The following is a 10,672-nucleotide window of genomic DNA, read 5'->3' as shown; positions in this document are numbered from 1 at the left end:
TTTCTGGACATAGAGGAAAAAAAATAAGATTGTCCTTATCTAAGTTTTAAACACTGATTATGTTCTGGCAACATGGCCAGTGAAAAGAGGCTACTTCCATATATGTATAAGGGAACACAGAAAGTCTTCCCCCAGAAGCTGGGCCTTAGCCTCTCCCTTATGGAAGCCTATATGCGAAGTAATCTGGACATGAGCAAGCCTGGTCATATAAATTTTCCTGAAAGAATTGAGTTTATAAAGATGGTTTAAAAACTATGATGAACACTATACTTTTTCAAAACAATACAATAAAGGAACTTTCTGGTTCTCTTCACCTTTAAGGCTTATATATTTTATCACTTCTACCACTTGGGGAAACAAAGTATTTTTAATAACTGAAATACTTTTAATTTGTTAAATGTTATTTCTTTGCAGTAAAATATTTTCATGACCAGATAATTTGAGAAAAGTACTTGTGTGTATATATATGCACATATAAACATATACATATACACACATCAAAAAAATCCCATTATGAATGCACAATCATATTAAATTATAAATCAAGACTTCTTCCTGTACATCCCATGCTACTGGCAGTGAGGCTGTACAAGCAGTAGCAAGGACATAACATAGATTCATATTAAAACCCTCCCCTTCTTCTTTGTGATGCCAAAGAGTGCCTGGCTACAGGTTGTGAAAGTTTATTCAGGCCTTCATAGCCAGTTTGGTCAGAGTGTTTCAGGAACAAAAGCTTGTCCATGAAAGTAACCTGGAAGCACTTGTTCTGTAAAGTTCTGTACTGCTGATGCTGAGCAAAGTAGGTTTTAAACTGCCTGTGTCAGGCCAAAACCTGAAAAACAGGGAGTGGAACAGGTCATCAAGACAAGAAATTGCATGTGGGGGCTTTTCAACACTCCACAAAGTATGAGGGAAGAGCACAGCAAGCATCTGGTCTGATGACCCAAAGAGTCACTTGGGGGCAGAGACATAATTTAGTGAATCATGAATTGCCCAGCATGGGAGCAGGCTAAGACCCTTTGAGATCCAGCCCCTAAAGAAACAGCAGAGGGTAGAAAGTCAGGAAGTGAGTTATAATAAAAATAATGGACAAAAAATACTGAGAGTATCATAATTTCCAGAGGAAGAGAACAAAGGATTTGAAAATAAACAGATAAATCAAAAGAAAAAAAAAAAAACAGTAACAACAGAAGAAAATATGACTTTTCAATCTGTTACAGGTTAAGGTATCAGTTCATGAAACAAATACTTAAGAAAAAAAAGGAAAATGATCCATCACTTGATATAACAGAGAACTCTGTGGAATTTGAGAATGTGGAACAACATTCTATTCCTGAATAGTGCAAAAGAGAAAGAATTATGAAAAGAGAATCTATGTCCTGTTCAGCAAAAATAATGAATAGAATAGAAAAATTTTAATGTACATTAGTGTACATATATAACAAACCTCATCAAAAAAATTAAATCAGGAATGTATATCCATAGAAGTGGACAACTTAAGAAGAAGAATCAAAAACAACATTTAAAAAAATATGCTCTGTGGCAGGTGGATGGCATAGTGGATAGAGGCTAAGGCCTCCTGGCTCTGAAGTCAGGAGGACCTGAGTTCAAATATGCTCATAATACAAATAAAATATGGATCTTGATAGGATGTATAGAGACAGCATAAGGATCATAGGTCTCCCAGAAAAACCCAACAGGACAAAAACCTTTAATACCATAGTGAAGGAAATACTTTGAAGGAAGAACTTTGAAACATAAAAAATGAAGTTCCAATTGAAAGAATTCAGATTGCTTCCAGAAAACAATCCAGGGCTGAAAACTCCAAGATATATAAGGGTTAAACTTCATTTAATCCAGAAATAAGAAGTTCTGTAAGTCATCAGGGGAAAGGCCTTCAAATACGAGGAAAAGGACATTCAAACATAATAAGACTATTTTGTACCCAATAGTAAACACAGGAGGAAATAAAATAATGTGCTGTATAGAGCAATGGAGCTCAGGATGCAGGTACATATAGGAAAGCTACCCTATCCTGCCAATCTGAGTTTAACCATCCAAGACAAAAGGTGGAAGAATAATAAAGAATTTAAAACATTTTTGAGAAAGAAAACCAGACCTGAAGAGATTACTTACCCCTCAAATAACCCAAACAACAGAAATGTAGTAGTGAATAAATGCACGAGGCAATAACAGAGTAGCAACAGAGAGATCAGTAAAACTTCTAAATGTATACAAGACGACAGAAGTAAAGTAAAAATTTGGTAGAGGTAACAAGGAAGATGAGGATGGGGATATTATGGACAGAATGTGGCAACACTTGCCTACAGATGAACAATTCTTCTGCGGGACTACATTACAATATGGCAAAGTACATAAAAAGGGGGAGTGATTGGGAAAAAGAAAATGATATCAAATCAAGAGCTAGCAATGAGGGGAAGGTGATCTCTGTAATCTCAGAAAGAGTAAGGGTAAGGAGGCAAGAAGAAAGGTTGAAAGAAGGCCTTACTTTGGAGGTGAGAGGGGATTCAATTGATGAATGCTCCTGTAGGTGAAGAGAGATTCCTGGATGAGGCCCAGGAATATGGTATTTGAAAAGGCTACTTACCCTGGAGGGAGGGAATTAGAACCGCTGGATCATCTGGCACCCAGAAGAGTGGGATTGCATAAACATTATGAAGATTTCCAGGTAAATATAGTAAAGCAATTGAAGGAACATAATACTGTGTCTACAGCCAAAAGAGGAACTTAAAACTGAAAAGCTTCTTCACAGACATTGATGCATTTAGGATAAGAAGCAAAGTAGTCAAATGGAAAAATAAAATTGTAGCAAATTTCTCTGATAAAGGTTTAGTATCCAAGATATGCACAATGAAGTACACAAGTATCTTGCAAAGCAATTTGGAATTATACAAATAAACTGAACAAAATTTCTATAGCCTTTGAAGTGGAGACTCAATTATTGAGCTAATTTTCCAAGCAACTCATTGATAAGAAAAAAATGTCCCCATATTACTCCCAAATACCTACAAAAATACTTTTTTTTGTTTTTTTTTTTTTAATGATAGTCAACAACTGGAAAAAAAAAAACACAGATGTCCATCAATTGGTGAATGCTTAAACAAATTGTGGTATATGAATGTAATAGAATGTTATTATGCTGTAAAAATTATGTATGATGAATATGTAGGATAGAAAAATCTATATGTTGATTCAGTGATACAAGCAAAGCAATGTAAGAAAAAACAATATACACAATAATTGCAACGATGTACATAGAAAACACAGCAAAAAAAATTTAATTATAAAGAGTGAGTAGGACTCGAAGAGATACAAGACATGCCAAATTAGCCCTTAATGGAAGTGAAATGTTCATAGGTATTAAATATTGTCTATTGTTTTTGGATACATGTATCAATCAGACTAGCTTTTTCTTCTACAAAAAAATACTAATGTTTAAAATGATTGTAAATGTATAACCTATATCAGATTGCTTGCTGTCTTGAGAAGGGGGGAGGTGAGGGAGAAAAGAAAATCTGGAACTCTGGAAATGTTACAAAAATATATATTGAAAAGCTATCTTTACACGTAATTGGAAAAATAAAATACTACTGAATTAAAAAAAAATACTACTTCTCATATGGGATGGCTCTAGGAGATTTCAAGGAGGGTTACATGGGATACTACAGTCATGTAAGGAACAGAAAATATCAATAAATTTATTTCAAAAAATTACAAATCCCCTTCAATCTTCCTCCTCTTGACTGACTGCTTGGAAAGTCAGGGTTCTCTGGTCTCTTTCAACATCTGGCAATTGGAGCATTCTAGTTAGTGGACTTAAAGGAAGAGAGCTCTCACTCTGTGAAGTGAGAAGGATGAACTGTTGATATTTCTGGGAATGTGCCATCTTGAGGATTACATCCATGGCAATTCTTCTACTGACTGGATCCATATAGATATCGAATGTATCCAGGCATCTGAAGGGAGATTCAGTGATAGACCATAAAGTGAGCATGAAAAAAAAGTTTGAAAAAGAATTTGCACATAGGAATTGCATGTCACTAAAAGCAGCTTTATTTTCTTCTTTAGGTTGGACTTTTATAGAAAGGGATTCATTTTTGTGATCAAAGCTCATTTCCCCTGAATAAGAACACTGAGACATCAAGTCATCAAAGAATGACTTGCATCGTAAAGCAAAACTTCTTCTAAATTGATGGTATACTTTATATTTTTGTGCTGTTGTTGCATCCAATGATTTAACACAAATTTTTAGATTCTTCAAATGAATATCTAGACCCTGATATCTTTCTCTTACTTCTTGGTACTGCTTTACTATGTGTTCTTTGCTTCTGTGACTGCTGTTTTCTGATATTATCTTCTGTTTTAATAGACTAATTTCTTTATCAAGAACGGAGGTGGTTTGATTAACTTCTTTTCGCTCTGGGCAGATGTATTTGGCTTGAACAATCTTTTTTTCCAGGTCTCTTTCTTTCATAGTTAGCTCTTCTTTTTTTCATTTGGAGAGTATGCAGGTGTCGTTTAAGCCTATTTTGATAATGTAGCAAATATCGTTTTTTAGAATCCATTTCAAAGTTTGCCTGGTTTAGTTCTTGCTTAATAGATTTTGTTAATTCTGAAACTTGATAAATGTTCAACTTAATGTTCTTACGTCTCTGTTCAGCATCTATTTTCTGTTTTCTCAAATTCTTTATTTCCTCATTTTGAATTTTCATCTTTTCCTCAACCTGTTTCATCTGTGTTTTAATTTCTTGTGCTTCTTTGTCCAGAACAGAGATATCCACTGTCTGATTTGCTTCATTCTCAAGATCTTTTATTTGTATAATGATTTTTGTCACTCTGACCTTTATTTCTTTTAAATGTAGATACCGATTACTAATAGTTTCTTGGTTCTTTCTGATAGCATTTTTAAGTATCCGTGCATGTTGCCGATATACAGACAACTGTGCCATTTTATTTTCAATTTCTTTTTCCAAATGACTTATTTCTATTTCGATATCAATCAAGTAAGTAGGTCTTGGTTTTTCACATGAATAATAGTGTTGCTCGAACACCTGGTCACCATTGGCAGTGAAAATTTCAGTACAGTTCTTGGGGGGTCTCTGAGTCTGCATCACTGAACGAGCTAGAGTGTTACTTTTAATAAGCAGAACTGACTCTATGCCCCTGGTGTCAATCAAAGCATTGGCCACCACTGCATCGTCTATTTCTAAAGCTGTGAGAACTGTTGGAAACTCTGGGTGAAAGGCTGCTCTGTCTGTTACATCATGTACTTCTGACTTAAATGCTGACACAATAATCTGCGGTCGTGAAGAGCCTGGTGGATAAAAATTTTTCATTAGCCCCTGAAGTACTTGCTCATCTTTATGGTTGTCACAACAAAAGGCAAGAAGAAGATCTTTTAAGCAGGATTCAACAGCCAATGCAAATTCAGGATCCCGGAGATGAATGTAAGCTCCTAGTGGGCCTACAGGTTTGGAAATAAAGCACCCATGTCTGTGGGCATTGCCTACTGCTTCAAGAAGGGCTGTAATTTGTGGTTCAAATATTTTTAGTGGATCAGTTTTACAATCTTTTAATCGGTTTAGCTGTAGTTGCTCATCATTTAGTTTTTGCTGCACACCTGATATTTCTTCCCTAAGATGAGAACGTTCTACACTGTCTTTTTCTATAACTTGCCGAAGATATCCCATATCTTGGACGAGTAATTTTTCTTGATCTTTAAAGTTCTTTATCTTTTCCCTTAACATGAAAATTTTTTCCTGTTTTTCCAACTTTCTTTTTTCTATCCTCTTTTTCAGTTCTTCGATTTGGTTGCAATTTTGTTTTGCCTTGTCTAATTTTTTAAATTCATTTTGGGAAGAATTATATAAAACTTCAGCTTCTTTGCAGGCCTTATCTTTTTTATTTACATCTTCTTCTGCTAGAGTGTATTTGGTCTCTAAAGCAGCAGCTTTTCTGTTTAAGTGTTTCAAGTTCTTGTGAATGTTTTTAAACTTCTGGACCGTTTCATTAAATTTAACTTGACAAGCCTCCAATTTCCGATTTAATCGGATAATATGTTGATCTTCAATATTTATATCACTTTTCATATCTGCAATTTGTTTTTCAGATTCAATCACTATTGCCCAAACCATCTCATATTTTAAATCCTCTAATCTCTTCCTTGAGCCAACCATATTCTGGAAAGCCTGTTCTATCTCTAGGCCCTGAAGTTTTAGCTCTCGAAGCTGCTCTTCTCCTTGTGCTATCTCATCCTGAGTTTGGGTTTTTTTGTCCAAAATGCTTAAGTAATCATTATTCATCTGTTCAAGCTGGGTCAGTCGCAGAAAGAATTTATATCTGTCGCTATCATGTCTGGTCTGCAATAACTGCCTGCCAATTTCTTGAGGTAAAATAGATGCTGGACTGTCTACCTGTATGTTAAAATGATTAAGAATGGCCGTGAGCTCTGTTTCCTGAGAGGAAACCACGTTTCTCGCTTGGTCTTTTAGTTTGTAACTTGTAGTTCCATTGACACTGATGTTTTGCTGCACCGTTATCGAGTCCCCGTACAATTCAGATTTGAAAGCGCAGCCCCCGGTGTTGCGTATGGTGATGGAGATGTTGGCCGAAGCCTCTCCGTCTTTTACAAACAGTCCCAAAGATGATCCTAATGATTTTCCACCCAGACCAACTATGAGAGCCGCCTGCAGGGCACTCCTGCCCCTCTGTCCCACCACAAAGCTGACACAGGACCCAAATTTCATGGGCCCCAGCATGGCATAGCACATAAAATTCTCCAGCTGGATACTCTCAATAGTGCCTGCCCCCCCTGAGGCCAGAAGAGAAGAGCCACTTCTATGTGAAGGGATCTGGACTGGAAACCACTTCTGGTTCTCACTCAGGTCACCCTCTGGCAATGGCCTCGCTCTGGGCTGCTCCTCTGAGGCAGCTGGGGGGACAAGGTCCTCGTTCCTCTGAGCCATAGGGTCAGGGATAGAACAGATCTGCCTGGATGATGGGACTCTTCTGGCCACACTTCCCACTCTTCTTCTTCCCCCCCTCCTTCTCTTCCTCCTCCTCAGCCCCAATCTTCCTTCTCCACCCCTTGCCCCCAGTCCTCCTCCTCCTCCTCCTCCTCCTCCTCCTCTCCCCCTTCGCCTCTGTCTCCTCCCTATTCCGCCCCTGCTTCTCCTTTGGTTCTCCTCCACATCCTCCACCCCGCCTAGGTGCTGGCCTTGGCCTAGGCGCTGGCCTTGGCCTAGGCCGTGGCCCCTCCCCTTCTGCCTCTCGCCCTCTTCACTTCCACTCCTCCCATTCTCCCTCTGCCTCGGTCTCCCCCTCTCCCTCAGTCTACACCTCCGCCCCTCCCCTTCTTCTCCCTCTCCCTTCTGCCTCCATTCCCACCTCCGCTCTTCTCCTTCTTCTAGTCCCTCTCCACCCCTCCCCCTCAGTCTCCATTCCCACCTCCGCCCTTCCCTCTCTTCTCCCCCTCTGCCCCTTCTTCTCTGCCTCCACTCCCACCTCCGGCCCTCCCCCTCTTCTTCCCCTCCGCCCCTCCCTCTAAGCCTCCATTCCCACCTGGGCCCCTCTGCCCCTCCTTCCCCTTCCACCTTCCGGGTCCGCTTCCACATCCACATCCGCCCCTCCCCCTCCTCTCCCCCCCCTCTGCCCCTGCGGCTCTGCCTCCACATCCACATCCGCCCCTCCCTCTCTTCTGCTCCCCCACCCCTCCCCGTCTGCCTCCACCTCCGGTCCTCCCCTCCTCTCTCCTGCCGTCTCTCCCCCTCTGCCTCCACCTGCGTCTCCAACGCTCCTCCTCTCCTTCCCCCTCCTCGCCCAGGAGCGTCAATGGAGGCTGCTTCACGAGGCCCGGAAGGTCTACTCTTTGGGCCATGGCCCAGGCCGGGCGGGAGGCCAGGCCTCCTTGGGAGCGTCCGGAAAGACCGGAGGCCCGGGCGAGGCTGGGCCTCGGGTAGTCCCCCTCCTTCTCCTCCCCCCTCCCGACCACGCGAGCCCTGAGGCCGGATTCCCTCACCACTCAGCTCGACACCACCCGCAGCACCGGCTCCCAACGTCTGACAGCTACGCCGCCGCAGGTTCCTCCTGGGCCTGCACGGCGGCCCGCGGCGAAGAGAAGGGACCCGGCGCCACAGCTATCACCTCTGCGCCGCGACCCTTCGCGCTAGCCACGGCGCCGAGCAGCCCTCCTTCTGCGCCTGCGCCGGGCTGGCGTGGGCGGAGCCCGGGCCGGTGGGGGCGGCTCGGGAGAGCTCGTGCTCCTGAATGGCCCCTTCTCCGAGGCGCTTCGCCTCCGTTGCCCGCCCGACTCCCACACGCACTCAGGGGCAGTCCCCGGGCCGGAAAAAAAAAAAAAAAAAAAAAAGCTGTTTCGAGGGCATCGAAGAAGTGACGCTCCGGGTGGCGCTGTCGGCCTGCTCGTGTGCCTGGCTGGCTCCGTCGGTCTCTTCCTGCCTTGCCGTCTCTGCGCTTGTCTGTGTCTCTGCCTGTCCGTCGGCCCTGAGCCCCGGATCCTGTCCCTGCCCCCACCCCCCTGCCCCTTAACAGCTCCAATGCGTTCCCTGACTCGGATCCCTGGTGCAAATCTCCCCCACCCCCGGACCCTCCTCTCCCTCCCCAGGGTCGGGCTGCTGGTCTGTCTGTCCTCCCATGTCTCTGCTTCCCCCTCCCTGTGAGTGTGCGTGCGTGTGCATGTGTGTATGTGTATGTACGCGCTGCGTGCATATGCATAACCATGTATGTGTGTACCTGTGTGGATGTAGTGTGTCCCTGTGTGCACTCCTCTCACACTCCGTCTCCTTTTCTTTGTCTCTTCCCCGTTCTCTTCCTCTCCTCTCTGCCTCTCCCTCTCCTTCCCTCTCCCTCTTTCTCTTCCCTTCCTCATCTCTCACGTTCTGTCTTTCTGTCTCTGTTTTTATTCTTTCTTTCACTCCCCACCCTTAATTTCCTTTATCTCTGTCTCTGTGCCTCTCCCTCTCCCAGCCCCCTCTCCCTCCCTTTATAGCTCTGTCTCGGTGTCTCTCCGTCTCTCAGCCCCTTCTTCCCCTCCGCCCCGGCATCTCCAATGGGATGTGTTCCACGGGCCTGTCCAGTACCCTCATTTGGGGACACTGCATTTTTCCAAACACCAAAACTCACAACCTTGGAGCTATACTGGACTCCTCAGGTTCAGAACTTCAAAATCACTGAATTGCCAAGGCTTTTTGATCTCACTCCCCCATCCCCATGTCTCATACGCATTCCCTTCTCCCCACTCACTTCATAACCACCCCCAATTCAGGCTTAGATGAAAAGGAGTGCAGCTAAAACAGGAACAAAAAAAAAAAAATGGATCATTTTTATTACCAAAATTTTTAAACAATTTTGCATCTGAAGGAGAAGTATCTTCCGTAGAACTACTACTAATATCGAATGGCTGACTCTATGGTTGCCCTCCACCATACCACACATGCGAACAACCAGTTTTCATTAAAACTTAAACAGAAAAGGAAGGAATCGAACCCCCAAAAAGTTGATTTCAAGTCAACCCCAGAACCATTATGACTTTCTCTAAAAGATATTAGTAATAACAATTACATAACTTTGCCATAGTTAAATTATAGGTTTAACCCCTGTATATCTTATCATGCCATATCCTATACAGTTAGGTACCAACAAGACAAAAACAAACACACAATGCAGCTGAAACTGGAAGAGCAAAAAACAGTAAAATTCTCTGATAAAAGCCTCATTTCTAGCACATGTAGAGAACTGAGTCACCTGTACAAAATCATTCCTCTATCAGATAGTTAAAAAATAAAAAGGAATACACAATTTTCAGAAGAAATCAAACCTATCAAAAGCCATATGAAAAACACTCTGAATGACTAATATTTAGAAAAAATATCAATTTAAAAAACTGAGGTACCATTTCACTTCAAATCTATCAGATTGGCCAAGTTAACAAAAATAAAGAGGGAGATGCTGATGGGAAAATAGGCATACTAATGCACTGTTAGTAAAGCTGTGAAATAGTCTGAATATTTTGTAAAACAATTAAGAGCTTTATGGTTTCTTAAATACCTTTTTTTTGTTGTTGTTGTTTTTCCAGATACATGCAAAGATAGTTTTAAACACTCACCCTTGCAAAACCTTGTGCTCCAAGTTATGGTATATGAATGTTATGGAATATTATTGTTCTGTATGAAATGATCCATCAGAAGGATGATTTCAGAGACACCTGGAGAAACTTGCACGAATTGATGCTAAGTGAAATGAGCAAAACCAGGAGATCATTCTAAAAGGCAACAGCAAGATTACACGATGATTAATTTTGATTGACTTGGTTCTCTTCAACAATGAGATGATTCAGGCCAGTTCCAATGATCTTGTAAAGGAGAGACCAATCTGCACCCAGAGAGAGAACTGTGGTTACTGAATGTGGATCACAACATACTATTTTCACTCTTTTTTGTTGTAGTTTGCTTGCATTTTGTTTTCTTTCTCTTTTTTTCCCTTTTGCATCTGATTTTTCTTGCACAGCATGACATTTGTGGAAACATGTATAGAGGAATTGCACATGTTCAACATATATTAGATCATTTGCTGACTGGGGGGAAAGGGAAGGTAAAAATAGAACACAGGCTTTTGTAGGGGTGAATACCGTGAATTG

The 10,672-nt window shown here is 41.8% G+C and overlaps 1 pseudogene; it reads right to left on the bottom strand.

The window, feature by feature from the left end:
• Positions 1-3,554: 3,554 nt before the first annotated feature.
• Positions 3,555-7,121, bottom strand: LOC111721648 (annotated as a pseudogene).
• Between the last annotated feature and the right edge of the window lie 3,551 nt (positions 7,122-10,672).

The sequence above is a fragment of the Sarcophilus harrisii genome, chromosome X (assembly GCF_902635505.1).
Source record: "Sarcophilus harrisii chromosome X, mSarHar1.11, whole genome shotgun sequence".
Lineage (NCBI taxonomy): Eukaryota > Metazoa > Chordata > Mammalia > Dasyuromorphia > Dasyuridae > Sarcophilus > Sarcophilus harrisii.
This window is presented reverse-complemented; position numbering and strand designations above follow the sequence as displayed.